Raw genomic sequence first — 19,986 nt, 5'->3', positions numbered from 1 at the left:
CCTCCTCACCCGTGTGCAGCCTGCACTCGGTGCCTCTGTGCATGTGTATGCGTGTGTGCGTGTGTGTGTGTGTGTGTGTGTGTGTGTGTGTGTGTGTGTGTGTGTGTGTGTGTGTCTGTTTTGGGGAAGTGAGCACCTGTGCGCGTGCGCACCACCAGCAGCCACCGTGGACTAGTGTCTTCCACAGTGAGCCCATTAAAGGCCTGGCTGCCCCTCTCACCATTACCTGGGAACTGGGGGCGATGGACTGAGATGCGGAGCAGCCAGGTGGTGGCCTATTTGGAGTGGTGACCTCAGATTCCCCCCCCCCCCAGGTGCTTTCTGGAGCACTGCCATGGGGTACATTTACAGGACCTGAAGGAAACTGAGTATTGTCCTTCACTTGGAAGCTTCCTTAGGGAGAGAAATCACCCAGTAAAACTCTTGCACTTGCTTTTCCTGCCCATCAATAATTCACTTCTAACCTTTGCCCCAGAAACGTTGAGGAGTTCATAGTTGGTCTCCAGCCTGACTGTGCCCTAGACTTTTCTGGTTTCCTCAGTGAAAGTCTGTGATAGTTTACACAAGCAGCTCTTCTGCTGGCACATGATAGTTTTAACGGGTCCAGGCTACAGCTATAATTACTATTTTAAAATTTATCTACTTTTGGCACTAAAAGGACTTCTTCAGATAATCAGAGGTTGGGCACAATGCCCAGTGATGATATGAGGTGGACTTGGAACTTCTGGGTGAAAGTCACAAAGACCAAATCGCAAACACACTAGAGGAGTATCAAACAAGGACAGAGTGCAGAGACAAAAGGAATCAAAAAATCACAGAGAAAAACTGTAGAGCCAACTCCTGGAATGCGAGAACTTTCTGTCTGTCTGAGATTATCTACAAGTTTGGCAAATCCAGCAAGATTATCATGTTTTCTTTGGCCATTTTGATAAAGAGAATTTGAATCTGAATCAAGATCTTTCCAGAGGTTTAGGGTGCCTCAGAGAAACAGAGCCAGAGGCTTTGAATTGCATTATTATAAGACAGGCTTTGTCCAATGGGTTCTAGACACAGAAGACTTCCAGGATGAAGAACTTCAAGGGTTTTGCTTTTTACGTCCTCCACTTTCAACTCTTTCTTGGAACTAATTTCCCTCTGAGCATCTGAGTTCCCTGACAGTGCTCCTTTCTCCCTCCTTTCTTCATCCACGTGTCGAGCACATGATGAGGCTCTGGGCTGTGCTCTGGTCTCAGTTCCTTGTAATGTTCAGAAGGTAGAGGACTGTCACCAGGATTATTTTCCTACACTGGCTGATTGGCTTGTCAGTGAGGACTTGCTTTGCCAGATATGTAATGCAGCAGATGTTTTGCACAGAGTGCACAGCATCTGCAATAGCTGAGGCTCTGATAAATATGTGTAGAAAGCGTTTAGACCATATACAGGGCCAGAAATTATGTCCCTTCTTCAAGTGTTTGAATGTAAGTCAATGATGCTTAGATGCCATTTAAAAATATGTACATAGATTTTTTTTTTCTGAGCCAGGCATGTTGGAGCACTCCTTTAATCCCAGCACTGGGAGGCAGAGGCAGGCAGATCTCTGTGAGTTCAAGGTCAGCCTGGTCTACATAGTGAGTTCCAGGCCAGCTGGGGCTTCAGGGAGACCCTGTCTCAAAAAGACAAAAATACCCCCAACAACCCAAAAACAAACAAACAAAAAAACCCAAAACCCCCAAAACACAGCAACAACAACAACAAATATATACATAGATTTTCAGAATCCCTTGAGGGGCAATGTGAGGACAACTCCTTATCCCATTCCCAAGTCAGCCATCACTTTGAATTGACCCATTTGAGTGTTACCAAGGATGGCACCATAGCTTCTAAGAACACAGGTCTGTGGGCCATTGCCTTACATACTGTTTTGAGGGAGCAGAGACACAAGTCAGCAGGTGAGAGGGGGAAGAGTAGGGGGTATGGTTAATTCAAGATACATGACTGCTTTGCATGTGGACATTGCTCCTTGTGGGCTAGAAAACAAGGCTCATAAGAAATAATAAAACTCCTAGTAACCTTCACCCGGCTTGCAACAGTAGTGGAGTCAGCTTAGTATTCGATGGTTGGCCTTGCCTATTTTTAATAGAACTTAACTATACCTTTTTTCCCCCTAGTACTCAGAGCATAAATTCAAGTTTAAAGCTTTTACTTCATTTCACATTTATATTTGAGCCTCTGTTTATCTAGAACCTTAATCCAATCATTCAGACTTTTCATACTCCATGGCTCCTGATTAAGACAGAATAATTACATTTAACCATTAGTTCCTATGTCAAACTACGTCTGAAATATATTCCAAAAAGCACGCAAAGTATTATTCTTTTTATTAGAGGTTTAGAGTCCTTAAAGCATTGTATAACTGTTAAAAAAGTCAACCTGTCAGTCCTCTGCAGTGGCCTAAGAAGATAAGTTACTGAAATTTGCCTAGTTAATTTTACATTTTTTCTGTATTAAAAAAAAAAAGCATTGAATAAACTTTATTTCCTAGTGCCTTGGACAGTTTTAATGATTCTGAGCTTATTGGAGGAATGTTCAAAGAGGGCTTTAGCTCCTCAAGTTTTTAATGAGAAGGCCTCTTTTCTGGCCAACTTGGATTGCGAGTATGGGCACTATTCCTGACAGCCATAGCTGGATTCCAGTTCTGTGGCATCAGTTTCTTCTAACAGGAGTAAGGAGACTCAGGCTAACATGTCTAGGAGCAGACGGTTATGTGTATGGCTAGTCCAGCTGTATTCCAATCTTTCTTTGGGTACAAAAGTCATTCCAACAGAATCAGAGCCCATGGTCAAAAGCTGAAACAGATCATCACCACCATGAATCTCGGGCTGTTATGGCCCAAAAGAGCTTTTTCTTGTTTTGAAAGACTGTAAGAGAACTAAACCACTGATGGAAAGTCAAGTTGGTAAGTGGAAAAAAAGAAAGACTAACGATGTGGTAGGCCAAACTATGGAACCTCAAAGATGTCCATGTGCTAAAGCCCAGAACCTATGAATGTGTTAGGTTACCTGGCAAAAGGGGAACTAAAATGCTAAACAATGGAGCGTAAGTATTCTTGAATATCTAACTGAACCCAGTGTAATCACGAGCCTCCTTAAATACAGAATAGTGAAACAGAAGAGTCAGCTGGAGGAAGACGTGACCTTGAAAGTGACAGAGAGGCAACATGGTAATCAGAGATGAGAATGTGGGAGGCTTTTAAAAGCTGGAAGGGGCAAGGACTTAGATTTTCCACTAGCATTTCTGGAAGGCACATACCTTCATGATATCTGAATTTTACTCCAGTAAAACCTGTTTTGGATTTCTGACCTCCAGAGCTGTAAAGTCATAAACTTATGTTTAAACTAGTAAAATTTTGGCCATTTGTCAAAGAGGCGATAGAAAACAAATGCACTTGGCTTTAAAGCCTCGTATTCAGAAAAAAAAATCTCCACAGCTTGTGTAATTAGAGGAAATGTACAGCAGTTCAGCTAGCCCTTTATACATATTAGATACTTGGTTCATTTTAGTTTGAACTGAAACAGAGGTATTCACCTGCTTGGTCCATGCAGAATGTGCATATGTGTAACAGGCAGAAGGAGACTATATCAATACCAAGACTGAAGAATGGGGGCGGGGCTGGAGAGATGCCTCAGTGGTTAAGAGCACCAGCTACTTTTGCAGAGGACGAGGGTTCGATTCCCAGCACTCACATGGCGGCTAACAGTTGTCTGTAACTTCAGTTCCAGGTGAATCTGATGTGCTCTTCTGACCTTCACAGACATTGCACTACACAGGTGCACTCACATGCAGACAATACACTCATACACATAAAATAAAAATAATAAATATTTAAAAAAGACTGAAGAACACGACGAAGACGATGCCTTTTCTTTGCTGTGAAGTATTTCAGAAACTACAGTTATACAACATGTCAAGAAAAGGAATACTCTTAACTGGAAATGAGCTAGAAAAAAATGTAAACAAAATGCTGTTTGGAATACTTCCTTAGTCAGTATCATGGCTGATCAAGTCTCTCCAGGTGAGGTGGCTTCTTCCCCCAATTCACTAATAACACCATTCTTCTGCAACTTTCATTGTAATTGTTCCCAGGGATAAAAGAAATGAAGAATCAGAGGAAAATCAGCATAAATTAAATGAAAGAAGGCAGCTAGCTGTACATTATAAGGTCTCATAGTACAGCCTGGAACATAACAGATACTTAGGAAATTCCTGGATAAGTGGAAACTGTCTCCTTCCAAATTTTTATGAGTATTCTTGTCCACTCTCCTTTCGAAACATTCATAGCAAATTTTAAAATGTATCGACCCAAACATTATTTAGATGTGTATAGCAGAATATCTAACAATTGAGTAAAAATCAAATTTGTTATTAAAACTTAATAATGATATTAGGTTTGAAGTTTTCTATTTTTAATGAGATCTGGTGATCCTGTTTGTTCTAGTTTTTGTTACTTACTTGCCGTTTTGAAAGTTATCACTGCTTAGGTAGCCTGCTGACATGCTCAGATTGACTTTCTATTCAAGCAGAAGGAGAAGGTTGGCCATGACACCCAGCTGACCCAGTGTGTAAGCTGAGACCCCAGGTCTGCCTGCTATAGATACCATTGTACCCTACATCTTCTGTATTAGTTATTTTTTTCCTTACTGTGACAAAATACTTCATAGGCAGGAACTTAAGGGAGGAAGGGCTTAATTTGGCTTATAGTTCCCTTTATGAGGAGAAAGCAAGCAGGCAGGAGTGCAAGGCAGGTGATCTCATTGCTTCCCAAGTCAGGAAGTAGACAGTGGAGCTGGGCTATAAAACCTCAAGGCTGACTCCTAGCCTCCTCTAAGGAGGCTCCAGAATTTTCCTAGGTGCAGACATGTGTTCAAACATATGAGTCTGTGGGGCACAGTCCACATTCAAACCTCAACATCTCGGTCAGAATTTGCATCCTAATCAGGGTAGCAGGTGATTCCTGCCTACAGTCTAGTTTGATAAACAGTGCTCCAGGCTGTACTGTTTTTGTTTTACAATTTAATGTGGAATGACTGCCTTCATATATTAATTCTGCATACTTTCAAAACATGCTTAAGGCAACCTTCACTGTGGCATAATTAAAAACGTAAAAAAAAGTATGGCTTGAAAATGAAAGAGAAAAATAGGTACCAGACATTGGTGGGAGGCCAGTTATTACAATTGAGAAACATCAAGATAGTCTTCAAAGGAGTCATGGAAAAAAATTACATTGCTTTATTGTTCCTGGAGTTGAGATAAAGAAGCATACAATTTATCAGGAAAAACTATTTTTTTTTCCAGGCACCTACTCTTAAAGTTATTGGTTGCTCATGTCCTCATATTTAGGATGCTGGGTAGCATAATGCATAATGCCTTTTAATGTCACAATGAAGCATTCTTAATGTGTCCTATGTAATAGTTTTATGAAAAACAAAGGAAAGGTCTTACATTTTAACAGAGAAAAGGAATTTTTCTAGATGTGTAAGGCAATGTCGTATTATTATGTAATTCTATATTGCAAAACAATTTGAGAAAACCACAGAAGGATCAGAATAAAGTTATAATAAATAAATAAATTTTTAGAAAAGGATAAGGGGCTGGAGAGATTGCTTAGCGGTTAAGAGGACTTCCTCCTCTTGTAGAGGACCTGGGTTTGATTCCCAGCACCCAAATGGTGGCTAACAACTGTCTGTAACTCCAGTTCCAGGGGATCTGTTACCCTCTTCTGACCTCCACAGGCATTGCACGAGATGGGTGCATTTACATACACGCAGGTTTTCACTCATACACGTAAAATAAAAATAATGGAAAAAAAAGGTAGGCCTGGAGAGATGGCTCAGCGGTTAAGAACACTGACTGTTCTTGCAGAAGACTCAGGTTCGAATCCCAGCACCCACATGGCAGCTAACAACTGTCTGTAACTCCAGTTCCAGGGGATCCGACAGCCTCTTCTGTCTTCTGCCAGCACTTCACAACATGGGTGCACTTACATACACGCAGGCATAACACTCATACACATAAAATAAAAGTAATAAATAAAATATTAAAAATAACAATAAAGGATAAGTAAATGTGGTAAACTGTTCAAAGAGCAGGAAATGATCAAGTATTTTAATTTTATTTTTTTGCTTTAGATGTGAGAATTTTTGACACCTAAAATAGTTAAAGGCAGCATAAGCTGTGTAAGCATACTGAATTTTGCATTTGGTATAGCCTTATCTTCATTTACATACTTATCATGAAGTATCTTCTTGACTTTATTTCATGGATTAATTTGAATAGGAAATAAAACATCCTGAGATTCTGTACGTGGTTATGTAACTGTGGTACTTAGTTTGGCAGTCAGAGCCCCAGGATGCCAAGTGGAGGCCATTTTTCATCGCTACTCTCTGAACAAAGTTGGGTGGTTTGTTTGTTCCATTTTTATTATTTTGTTATAAACAACGAATGCTCTTCTTCAGGTCACTCAAACTTGACCTTTAAATGTGCACATAGACTTGGAGGATCCAGTAAGGCTTTTTCCTAACTTAGAGGAAACGTTGGGAGAATAATCCTTTATATTGAGTCTTTTCCACCTTTTTTATAAGTGATTCTTTTGAATGAGACTTAAAACAGGAGCGTAAAACCTCTCCAAAACCCCCCAAAACAAGAACCTAGTTTTGTCAGGGTCATCAGTTCACTCCTCTCTCTGTTAGCTGCCAATGGTATTGAAACGAGAAAATCATCTGACCACAGGCTGAGGTCACGTCTTTTCCCATCCCTGCCAGACCCCTGCGTCTGGTATAACATTTAGCAAAATTGTTAACTGCTTTTGAGGGTTTTCATTTTTCCTGTGTTGCCATGAAATGTCACATGCTTCTGTGGAGGAGGGAACAATAGTACAGTTTTCCGAATTGAATCAGATGTGCTCCAAGCATACTTGGAAAGGTTGCCTGGGGCAAGCACGGCTTTCTCTTGTGCAGCCTGCGGTTACAGGGCTCACTTCTCTGCAGGGCAGTGAGAAGGCTCTGTTTGAAAGTGATGCATCCTTTGGCCAGTTCCATCATGGAGCAGAGAGTGGTAGAGGGCATAGGCCAGACAACCTGCCAGCCCTTTTCTGTTGACATATGATTAGACTTGTAAGGATTTGGTATCATTAGAAATTTTAATTTCAAAAGCAACACATAATCATTATAGAAAATATGTACATTTACAAATAAATTATTTTTTAATTAAAAAAATTTTAAAAGGCATAAGGAAAAATTTCCATCTTAAATCTTAAGTCTCCCTGATTTCTTTACATCTTAGTTTTTTAAAGTGCTATTTATTTTGGACCATATTAGGAAGTAGAACTTATCAGATGCTAAAGGATTTTGCAATGTGATGATAATTACATTGAATGGGGAAGTAAACAGGAATCTTCTCCTGCCCCCTTTGGTTATCCAGGATAAGAAGCCTTTGTTTTCCAAAGCTATCACATTCCTGTATAGACCTAAGGCTTTTGCATTCCTGTAACCTTTGCTTTTCTATTACCTTTGCCCTCTGTATGTATGTATGTATGTATGTATGTATGTATGTATCATCTATCACCTATCATCTGTCTATCATCTATCTATCTATCTATCTATCTATCTATCTATCTATCTATCTATCTATCTAATCATCTATCATCTATCTATATATCTATATCTATCATGTATGTATGTATGTATCATCTATTATCTATCAATCATCTATCTATATCTATCATCTATCTATTGTATCCTATCGTATCATTATTGTATGTGTGGAGAGGTATTCACACATGGCATGCATGTGAATGTCAGAGGACAACTTTGTGTTCTCTTCTTCTGCCTTTGTGATTTCCAGGGATTACCAGTCTTGCATCAGCATGAGGCAAGTACATTTAGCTGCAGAGCTACCTCTTCAGCCCAGTTTGTTTATTTTTAATAAGTGGAATTCTATTTGAGCTTTTCAAGTTTGGAGTGATGGTAAAAAAATTCTGCTATTAACATCTGTATACAAGTTTTTGTTGAAGGTGAGTTTTTATTTCTAATAGATTTATGCCTATGTAGATCAGTCAGGATGGACTTGATCTCACAGAGATCTGCCTGCCTTTTTTTCCCAGATTCTGGGATTAAAAGCAAGAGCCACTACACCCGGTTTTAGCTTTCATTTCTTTGTCATAAATATCCAAAATTTCTGGTCTGAACAGTAGTTACAATTTTTGTTTTTTTATTTTTTTGTTTTCCTTGGAGACAGGGTCTCACTATATAGCACAGGCTAATGTTAAACTTGCAACCCTCCTGCCTCTGTCTTCCAAGAAGTAGGATTGTGGGTCTACATTGCAATTTTATTCTATTTTATTTTTATTTTTGAAACAGGGTCTTACCCTGTGGCCCTGTCTGGGATAGGACTGGTTATGTAGAGTAGATTGACCTCAAACTCACAATGATCCACCTGCCTTTGCCCCTCAAGTGTTGGGATTAAAGGCTTATGTCATCATACCTGGCCCTACAATTTTTGTTTTAAAAGAACCTACCAAACTATCATCCAGAGTGATCTACTTTTTATATCTTCATCAAAATTTGTGAGTGGTACAATTTCTCCCAGTTCTTTTCAATTATTTGACATTGCTAATCTTTCTCAGTTAGGCCATTTCTGTTGTACATGGTGATGTCATTGTGGTTATAATTTGTATTTTTCAGATGCCTAATGACATATTTTCATGTGCTTACTTGCTATTTGTGTATCTTTAGTGAAACAAATGTTAACAGTTTTATTTATTTTTATTTTATTTTTTAAAAATATTTTTATTATTTTAATTTTGTGGGTATGAGTGTATTGCCTGCATGTATGTAAGTGCATCTGTGTTGTACAGTGCCTGAGGAGGTCAGAAAAGGACATCAGATCCCCTGGAACTGGAGTTACAGATAGTTACTAACCACTACTACTATGAATGCTAGGAACTGAACCCAGGTCCTCTGGAAGAGCAGCTAGCACTCTTAACCACTGAGTCATCTCTCCAGCCCCCAGAGAGTTGTCATACTTATTACATCTGTCTAACTTGACAGTCTCCTAAAGATAGTCATACTTTTTGCTAGTCATTGTAAAGTACTTCAGATAGCTCAGAAAAAAAGTCTTTTTACCTAGATGCTTATAATTTGCTTGTCTCTTGCTTTATTTCTTGTGTCTTTACTCTTTTTGTTTGTTTGTTTGTTTGTTTTTTCAGGTTTTTTTTCCAACAGGGTCTCCCTGTAGCCCCAACTGGCCTGGAACTCACTATGTAGACAAAGCTGGCCTTGAACTCACAGAGATCCGCCTGCCTCAGCCTCCCGAGTGCTGGGATTAAAGGTGTACTTCTTTTTTTTTTTTAAATCATAAGTTTAAAAACTTATTTTAGCATTTCTTTTCTTTTAAGTTAAAAAAATTATTTATTATTTTTATTTTTTGTGTTTGAGTGTACTGCCTGCATGTATGTAGGTATAACCTATGTTGTACAATGCCCACAGAGGTCAGAAGAGGGTGTCAGACCCTCTGGAACTAGAGTTATAATTGCCGTTAGCCACCATGTGGGTACTGGGAACCATGCAAGAGCAACAAGTGCTCTTAAATGCTAAGTCATCTTTCCAACCCCAAGTTTATCTTTTTTTAACTAAAGATCTTTTTTTGCTTTTATTTTATGTGTATGAGTGTTTGCCTCCATATATGTAAGTGCACCATGTGCATGCAGTGCCAATGGAAGCTACAAGAGGGCATTGGATTCCCCTGGAACTGGATTTACATATTATTGTTAGCCACCATGTGGGTGCTGGGAATCCAACCTGGGTCCTCTGGAAAGCAGCCAGTGCTCTTAACTGCTGTGCCATCTCTGCAGCCCCTTCTGAATTTATCTTGATAGGAATTTGCTGAGTTTCTTGAGTTTGTCGTGTTAATGGTTTCACTCATTTTGAGAAAATTTCAAATGTGGTTTCTTAAGATTTTCTTTCTGGACCTCTTTTATTTATCTGTTTCTCTGGGATTCCATTCATATGAATATCTGGCCTTTTGATTATTGTGCTTCAGTTTTTAAAAAATATTTTAATTATTATTTTATGAGTGTATGTGAGTGTATTGCCTGCATGTATGTGAGTTCACCTGTGTCATGCAATGCTGTGGAGGTCAGAAGAGGGCTTCAGATTCCCCTGGAACTGGAGTTAAGGACGGTTTGCAGCCGCCATGTGAGTGCTGGGAATTGAACCCGGGTCCTCTGCAAGAGCAGTCAGTGCTCTTAACCACTGAGCCATCTCTCCAGCCCCTGTGCTGCAGTTTGAGGAGTTGTCATTTTCTGTTTTTAGGTTGTATACTTTCTATTGATCTAGTTTAAAATTCACTCTTTCTTGATTTTCTACAACCACATCCATTGAATTTTTAAAGACTGGATACTGTATATTTTAAAGTGTCCTTCTGGTTCCTTTTTGCAGTAGCTGTTGTCTAGCAATAAATTTCTATTTTGTCATTCATTTCAACACTGTTCACCTTTAACTTATAAAGATTACTGAAGAATTGCCATAAACTCTTTGCTTGGTAATTCCAATGCGGGATCATCTTTGATTTAGCATATATAATTCTTCTGGCTATTTGTGCACATCAAGCTTTTCAGTTTAGTTCCCTGACCATGTTTTATTATTATTGTGAGATTCTGGGTTCTTTTAAAGCCTTTCAGAGAAGGTTGATTCATTGGTTGTTTGTTTGAGCAGGTTATCAGTCTGTTTAGGTTCAGATCTCACATTCTCTCTCATGGAGATGCTGGTGTCAGTAGAGTTTTCAGAGTGTGTTCTGAGTTTTGAGTCTGACTGAAGCTTGAAGTGCTCAGAGCTTAGCTGGGGACTTCAGTGTTGACCTATGTGATGTTTCAACTTAAAAAAAATTTTTTTCTTTATTATTTTTATTTTATGTGTATGCGTGTATTGTCTACGTGTAGGTAAGTGCACCCATGTCATGCAGTGCCCACAGAGGGCAGAAGAGGCTGTTGGATCCCCTGGAACTGGAGTTACAGACAGTTGTTAGTTGCCATGTGGGTGCTGGGATTCGAACCCAGGTCTTCTGCAGGAACAATCAGTGTTCTTAACTGCTAAGCCGTCTCTCCAGCTGGTTTCACTTTTGATGCTTCTTCGGGTCTTTTCTGTTTGTGTCTAGGACTGATGTCAGCTCATATACAATTGCACATTGACCTTCTTCAGCTTTTTCTCCTTATGATTTCTCATAATTTGTATGTTTCCAATGTCTCTTTTCCTGCTTCCTCTGACTTGATGGATGACATCTTCGCAGATTTTTAGTATTTCATCATGTCACACAGTCTGCAAAACTGGGGGTGACTTCACAGTGAAAAAACAAGAAAAGAGAAAAAAAAAAAACCCTCCTTTTATATAACCCACCACTCTAGAAGGCTAACAGGTATAGAGAAAGCCTTACTCCAGGACTGGAGGGAGAGCGACATGATTTAATGTGAAGGCATTCTCTTAAGGAGTTTAGTACTATGATTATTTTCTTGGGATAAATTATTTTTTTCCCATGTCATCTGGCTGGAGAGAGGGTTTTTTGGAAAGGGGAGAGGCAGAAAGAGGACTCACAATTTTTAGAACACAGTCGTCTTCTGTATCCTCTGGCTGTGAAGAAGGGTCTCTCCTGGAGTTTCTGATGTCAGTGCTTGCTGCATAGTTCTAGGAGTCAGCCTGCCCTCAGCTCATATCTGGAGAACAAAGGAGATGCCCCTCTTGTGTTCATATTCATGCCACGTTAGTGTCCAATTGCTCTGCTGCTGTGTACTTTCCAGACTCCTCAGATGGCTGCTTTTGTATTCTGCTTGTAGTTTTTGCTGATCAATTGCAATGACAGGCGATGGTAGCTGACTGCATTTGGACTGGCACCAGAAGTTGCCTGTACATGGTTTTAATACCTGTTTTTTAAACAAAACATTTTGTAAATATTTTTCTATGCCATTATACACTCTTCCAAGGCATGATTTCAGTAAGTGTATATTCCTTCATGTGGATGTTTCTATGGATTTTCCTAGTGAATGTAGAAATAGATAAATCTTACATACATCTGATTATTTTCTTTGGATAAATTCTTAGGGTAGCAGAAGTCTTTAAGAGAATGTCTTAACTTTAGATTGTTTCGCTCTCCTTCTAGTACTGGAGTAAGGCTTTCTCTATATCCCTATTAGCCCTCTAAACTGGAATATCTGGCAGAGTAGTGCCAACAATCACTCAAGGCATTTAAACCTCACAGTTTCCTGTCCGGGTACTGCAAACCTTTCACCACATATCTCATAAATGTAAGTGACTAGCTGTCTTTAACTCTGTGTTAAAAAAGAGTCTCAGTAATATTAGGTACATTTGGTTTGGGCTCAGATTTACTTGTGCCAAACCTAAATCTGCATGTCCTAATTCTAATTAGTTTGGAATCAACATGGCTGATAAGATGAAATTGGTCTTCTGTGTACAGTCACCATGTGTCTGCTTGTGCGTTCCACTCATCTTCCATTAACGTTGTACTCAGCTTAGTCATGAGTGATTTATGAGGCCTAATTTGAAAAGCTGGATCTTCAACAATAGGAGGCTGATGAAAGTATCTTTGCTGTATCATAACACATCCTTTTTCTGTAATATGCTTACACATTCTTACTCTTGTTAAAAGGTATATGAGGTATACTGGGGAGATAGCTCAGTCAGTAAAGTACTTGCTAAATAATCACAAGGACCTGAGTTCCACCCCCAGAACCCACATAAAACAGGCCAGGCATGATGATGCTTGTCTGTAATCCCAGTGCTGAGGAGACAGAGACTGGTGGATCCCTGAGGCTCCCTGGATAGCCAGCCAGGTCAGTGAGAGACCCTGTCTCAATAAATGAGTTCAATAGCTACTGAAAAATGACACATTAAATTGACCTTTTCCCTCCACATGCACACACATGAACAGGCACCTGTATATACATGTAGGCACACATGAAAGTGCGCAGAAACAAGAAAATTAATAATCCATATAGAGGAAGATATCATCTCCTAAAACACGAAGGCATATTCCATGCCAACACCAATCACTTCCTTATCTGTTCAGGTCCTTGCTGAGAGGATAGTTGCATTGTCACACTCAAAGTACTTAATTTGGACAAATTTAGTTAAGGCACCATTTATACGTGTAGGCAGGGCATAGAGATCATAACATATAACATAAAACTTGGAAGCTGGAAACTAGGAACAGGTTACCACAGCTAGACATGCAGTAGCAACCTGTGCGCTTGTCCAGTGTGCAGAACCCCTTCTGGGAATGAATTCAAGAGACCCCTGTGATGGTGTGAAAGAGAAGTGTCCCTTAGAGGTTGATATATTTGAGCACTTGGTCCTCAGTTGATGGCACTTTTCAGGAAGGTTATAGAACCTTTAAGAGGTAGAGGCTTGCTGGAGGAAGTGTCACAGGTAGATGGGGCTTTGAGAGTTTATAGCCCCACACCACTTCCTGTTCTCTCTCTGCTTCCTACTTCCATGCCCACCGTTATAGACTCTACCCTCTGAAACTGTAAGCTAAAATAGGCCCTTTCTTAAGTTGCTTTTTGTTGAGGAATTTTATCACAGCAACAAAGAAGTAACTAATGCAACCCAAAACTTCCTTCCTGCCCTCTGTCCTGCCTCCTGTCAGTGTTTCTTATTGATTAAGTCTTAGTCTCCAGGAAAGCAAAAGGTATGCCGGGTGTGGTGGTGCATGCCTTTGATCCCAGCACTTGGGAGGCAGAGGCAGGTGTATCTCTATGAGTTCAAGGCCAGCCTAGCCTACATAGTGAGTTTCAGGCCAATTGGGGCTACAGGGAAACCTCGTCTCAAAAACAAAAACAAAAACAAAACCCAAAAAGAAAGATTCTTTATCTTGAGGCTGTGCATAGAGATCTGCCAGGAAATACAAGAAAAATTATTGAACTCAAACCTTCCACCACAGATAAGTTCAGAAGTCTCTGGCTAACTTGGAACCAACTGTATACAACGAAGGAACATGTCTGTTTTACAAAGCATTTCTTTACAGTTGAATATATAAAATAATAATGATGAACAAATGATTTGCTTACAATTTATGCCTCAAATTTATCGGGGAATTATAAGTAACTTATATCCTAGTTAATATTGGTCATAGGCATATTAATTGGACTATGTATCATAAGAGGTGTGTCTGTGGGCGCAGGAGTCAGACTGAGTTTCAATTTCAGCTTTTCCTTCTCTCAACTCTCTGCCTCTGGACAAATTTATTACCCTCTTTAAGGCCAAATACTTCTGTTTTATTTATTTATTTATTTATTTTTGGTCTTTTTGAGACAGAATCTCCCTGTAGCTCCAGCTGGCCTGGAACTCGTTATGTAGACCAGGCTGGTCTTGTACTCACAGAGATCCACCTGCCTCTGCCTCTGAGTGCTAGGATTAAAGGTATGTGCCACAACACCCGACTTTATTTATTCATCCTAATACCCAGGAGTAATACTAATAATAGTAATCATATAGGTTTGTTGTGAGGATTAAATGAGATAATGTATGTGAATTGCATCACCCAACTGCATAGCTTAATGTTATCTAGTATTGTCCTAATTGTTATTTATGTGATCAGGCCACAAGAACCATGAGTTGGAACAAACTGTGGTCATTTTAAGAAGAAACTAATAGCTTAAGGAAATATAATTTTCAGAAAGGATAGGGATTTCAGTGAATAAATGAACAGGTTCTAGACTAAGACCTCTAGATAGGCAGATGTAGTAGGTACAGATAGATATACATGGACATTTAAAAATTACATATAGAAAGAAAAGCATGAAACTTTGTATACTATTAAAAATGAAATTTATTGGGGCTAAAGAGATGGATTAGAAGTTAAGAGCTGCTTTTCCAGAGGATCCAGATTTAGTTCTTAGCACCCACATGACAGCTAACAACCATTCATAATTTCAGTTCCAGGGATGCTGACATCTTCTGACTTTTGTGGGCATTGAATGATATGGGCAAAACATGTAAGAAAAATAAATGAATTATTTTTTAAAGGAATTTATATTCAACACATTTTTAGAATCGGAAACAGCAATTCTACCAAGATCAGGGCTGGCAAAATTATTTTTAAGGATGTAATTGATGTAATTTCTCCAACCGGGTATCTGCTGGTCTGAAGTCTGAAGGGATGATCATATGGCTCCTTCCTATTTCTGATTCAATGGTAAAGTATCTGGAATGACGTACTTTTTTCTTTCCCAAGGAGTACAGATCTGGGAAGCAGCCATGGTGTTTTGATTGGTGACTAAAATTCAGAAAACAACCAGGTCGGGAAGAAATTGGGAAAGGGCTTACAGAAGTGCTTTGCTTCTTGGGAGATAAAATATTCACGGAGTGTTGTAAGTTGTTGTCAACAGAAAACGTTTGTAAGGGTATGCTCTGAAATTTCTAGTCTCTCCTTTTTCAATGTTTCTGTCACGACAGGTTGCATGTATGATGTTGATCTCATAAGTGTATATATAAAAATTACTTGTTGGGTATGGTGGTACATGCCTTTAATCCCAGCCCTTGAGAGGCAGAGGCAGGCGGAAGCCAGACTGGCCTACATAGCAAATTCCAGGCCAGCTAGAGCTGTGGGGAGACCCTGTCTCACAAAAACCAAAACAAAAAGAAATAAAAAAAGAGTATATATAATAAGGGGTGGAGAGATGGCTCAGCAGTTAAGCGCACTGGCTCCTCTTGTAGAGGACCCCAGTTCAGTTCCCAGCACCCACATGGTGGCTAACAACTGTCTGTAACTCCAGTTCCAAGGTAATATGATGCCTACTTCTGGCCTCCACAGGCATTGCAAACATGGGTGCATTTATATACATGTAAGCAAAATAGTCATACCCATAAAAGAGTAACAAAACTAAAAAATTCTTGTAGCCTAGTATTTTCACTGTACCTTTTCTATATTTAGGTATACAAATATTTAACATTGTGTTACAGTTCCTACACTGTTCAGTAGAGTAGCATGTTGTACAATATTATATTCTAGGAGCAATAGCCTTAGTGTGCAGTAGGTTACACCATCTAGATTTGTGTAGGTACACTCTGTGATGAAATTGCCTAATGTGCATTTCTCAGAATGTATCCATATGATTAAGTGGTAGATGATTAGTCCATTCCTACTGGATGATAGAACCAGCCTATCAGACAGAATGCCTTCTCAGCACAGCAGAGGTTCATTGCGTGGAAGCCTACAAAATATGAAGTTGATCTCTAATTGTATGTACAGCCATTTAATACTATTAAGTTGAGATCTGTCATTGTAATACAGACATTATAAACCTTATTACACTTTTATTTATTGTGGGCATGTTTGCATGGGTGTAGGTCCATGCATGTAGGGGAGGCAAAGGACAGCTTTCAGGAGTCAGTTTTTCCTTCTACCATGTGGATCCTGGGAATTGAACTCAGATCATCAGGCTTGGTGGCAGGTGCCTTTACCCACTGAACCATCTTGTCAACCTTATACAGACATTTTAAACCATAGATCTGGGACTAGCACAGCACTCTAGTAAAAGAGTAGCCTAAGCTTAATTAACATATCCTGTCACACACACACACACAAAACCACTAGCATTAGAAAAATATTTTCTTGTGTCACATGAATAGGAAACAAATGAACAAACCCCGAACAACTATATCCAACTCTTGAAAATTATTCTAGAAGAAAGGAAATGAATATCACCTCCGAAATTTACTTTCTCAGAGTAGCAAACATGATTCACAATAAGAAACAAAGCATTTTTTAAGAAAAATCTTTGATATCCTTACCAGTGAAAAAGGAAAGGATGTGGCCTCTGTGAAACAAGGTGATGCCTGAGGATGAGATGAGAGAAATGAAAAGACAGTAGGATGTGAGGACAGGAGGAGCAGGTGTGAGAAAGGTTAATAGCAGGACCTGAAATGCAGTCACAAAATTAAAAAAATGTCAAGCTGACACTGTAGAAAGTGAGATGAGGATAGTGGAGAACAAGTTAAAGACATTCTCCAGTATTCAGAAGAAGAGGATAAGGAGGCTAAAACAATGATGTCATGTCAAGGGAACAGAAATTCAGCAGCAACTGTTGATTGTTGCTGAGAACACACAGAGTGATTAGAACAGAAATAATAAAGCATTAGTGGAGAAATTCTCAATATGGGAGAAAACAAAACACAGCATGTGGATTAAAAAGATCATTGTCTTTCAGACAGACATATCTGACAAAGTTGTGCTTTCAGGTATCAGTAGCTATCGTGTAAGTATCTGTGCATGAACAGCCTAAACAGAAAGCACTCCAAGTTACTAACAAGCAAAAATGCCAGGGCGTGATTCAGCTAAATTTATTGTGTAGTATTTAGATGGAGAATCAAAGAAATTAAATACATGTAGATGGTTACTCAAAAATCACTAGTGACATTATTTTAAGTATTATTATATTTTGTTTGTTTTTGTTGTGCCCAGGACTAAACCTAGACCTTTGGGCATGCTAGGCAAATGCTCACCTTACAGACAGTTTTGAGCTGTTTTCTTGACTATCCTCTTTCCTTCCTCTTAATTTGTGAATTTTTTTTTTTTTTTTTGGTCTTTTTGAGACAGGGTCTCCCTATAGCCCCAGCTGTCCTGGAACTCACTATGTAGACCAGGCTGGCCTTGAAGTCACAGAGATCTCCCTCCTGAGTGCTGGGATTAAAGGTGTGTGCTATCACTCCTGGCCTTAATTTGTGATTTATAATCACAGAATCAGAAAGTTGAAGAACCTTCTATGATTGTCATTGTATGTGAAACTAAACCTTCGAAGCTCACAATGTGAGTTCCTCTAAGATTTCACTTGTGAGTCCAATACCAGAGTGCCATGCTGATCTGGATGGTTGGTAGATGTTATATGGTAATTGCTCATGAGCATTTTCTTAATGACTTCCCTGGCTTTGAAAACTAATTTCAAAAAGAAAAGAATGTCTTTTTAATTTAAATTTATTTATTTTTGTGTGTATAAATGTTTTGCCTGTGTGTATGTAAGTGCACCGTGTGTGCAATGCACATGGAAGTCAAAAGAGGGCATCAGATCCCCTGAAACTGATGATTGTTAGCTGCCATGTGGGTTTGGGGAACTGAACTTAGGTCCTCTGGAAGAGCAGACAGTGCTTTTAACTGCTGAGCCATCTCTCCAGCCCTGAGGAGAATGTCTTTTAATTCAGATGTGAGTCTCTATCAAATATATTAGCAGTTAGTAGAAGTGCCTCATATGTACTGCAGGTCAATTGTAGTTGCTTTATTCTTATTTAATGTTTGTATTGGTGAGCACCCTAGCATTATAGCTTTAAATATGTTTTTCTTTTAATATATTAAATTATTCCGTATAATATCAAGAGTTAAAATTATAGTTTGACTATGATAATCATGTCTGAACCAATTTCTGACTTCTGCACAAAGCCATTATGATGTGACCTAATTTGATACATTAAAATTGCCCTTAATGACCTTTTGCACAAAGAGAAAGGGAATATACTGTGTCAGAAGATCTAGACTGTGAGCCTCCTGAGTGGATGCTGAGAACTGAACTCAGGTCCTTTGGCTGAGCTGTAAGTGCTCTTAACAACTGAGCCGTCTCTCCAGCCCTGCAGAAAATCTAGATTGTAGAGGAAAAGTGAGATTTGTTTTCAAGGTGCCTACCCTTGGCTTTTTGCTGAAGTGTAGCTTGCTCTGTTTTGTACTGTGAGAGATTCTCAGTCATACTCTGCTATACAAGAAACTTCAGTTGCGGCCATTCTTCACAGTTCTTTACTTATTATTTCATATTTTTTTCTTAGCAGCTTCTATTCTGTGCTCTAACCTTACAGGCATGCTCACACTGGATCCTTTTCAGCTCCCAGTCTTTGCTACCCGAAAGATCTGTACTCCTGAGGGAACTCAACTTCTTGCCTACCCATGTCTGTATCAGAGCAGCTGAGCCCGATTTAAAAAAGCCACAGAAGGCTTCTGTTTGGTATGGCCTGGTAGTTATGACTACGGATATTAAGTGATGTACCACATGTTTCTGAGCAGCTTCCTTTCCTCACAGAACACCTTTCACTTGTTCGTCTCAATCCTGGTATTTGGGCATCTGTCTAGCCTCTTCCTCAACTTGTTTTCTCATCCAGGGAACAATCTGAAGCCAGGGAGTATAATGGCCATGTTGCTTGTTTCAGTAAGACAATCAAATCAATCAGAAGGAACTTGGACATGCTCTCATTTTCAAATCTCTCAGCTTGCCTTTGCTTGGAGCTGTTCTACCTGTGTCTCCTTTTGTGATGGCCAGCTCTTCGGCCTGCACACCAGACTTCACAACCTCTTGCCTACCTAACATCCCGTGGTACAGAGTATCTCTTCTCCCTTTTCTGTTGCATAGTTTTCCACTTCAACTGCCTCGTTTCCATCAGTGTACAAACATATTGTGCCATCTGTCATCTTAAACACAATAAAACAGAATAATATTTGTTTTTGTCTTGAACTACCTAGTACCACCCAACTTCTCTGTAGGAAAACCTGAAAGCTAAGATCTGAATTTCTGATTGCTACTTCCTCTTTCTTGCATTCTTAAACACATCCCATTTCACGGAAACAGCTCTAATCAAGGCCACCAAATCAACAAATACCATGCACCATTAAACTTAAGCTTTCAGAAATGTTTGGTCCAAAGGTGGTCACTTTCTTGAAGCACCATCCCAGAACTTAACTTCTGGGAGTCTCCAGTTTGGGGATATCTTCTGACCACTATGGTGGTTTCCTGTTTCCTTTTCCTCTGCCTCGGTGGTTTCTCTTCCTCTTCTTCATCCTCAGCATTGACTTCTCCAGGAATCATTTCTAGAATCCCATTCCCTTTCCAGGCCATATTCATTCCCTTGGGAGCTCATCTTACCCTGGCTTGAAATACACTCCAGGGGATGGTGGGCTTCCAAATTGAAA

At 39.4% G+C, this 19,986-nt stretch overlaps 1 protein-coding gene across 3 annotated transcripts in view; it reads left to right on the top strand.

Annotated features, from left to right (window-relative positions):
- Aig1 (androgen induced 1) overlaps nt 1–19,986 on the top strand; it is a 261,519-nt gene that overhangs the window by 367 nt on the left and 241,166 nt on the right. The window lies entirely within an intron of this gene.

The sequence above is a fragment of the Nannospalax galili genome, unplaced genomic scaffold, assembly GCF_000622305.1.
Source record: "Nannospalax galili isolate Female #2095 unplaced genomic scaffold, S.galili_v1.0 scaffold154, whole genome shotgun sequence".
NCBI classification, from domain to species: Eukaryota; Metazoa; Chordata; class Mammalia; order Rodentia; family Spalacidae; genus Nannospalax; species Nannospalax galili.
Note: the sequence above shows the minus strand (reverse complement) of the source record. Positions and strands in the feature narration are given on the sequence as shown.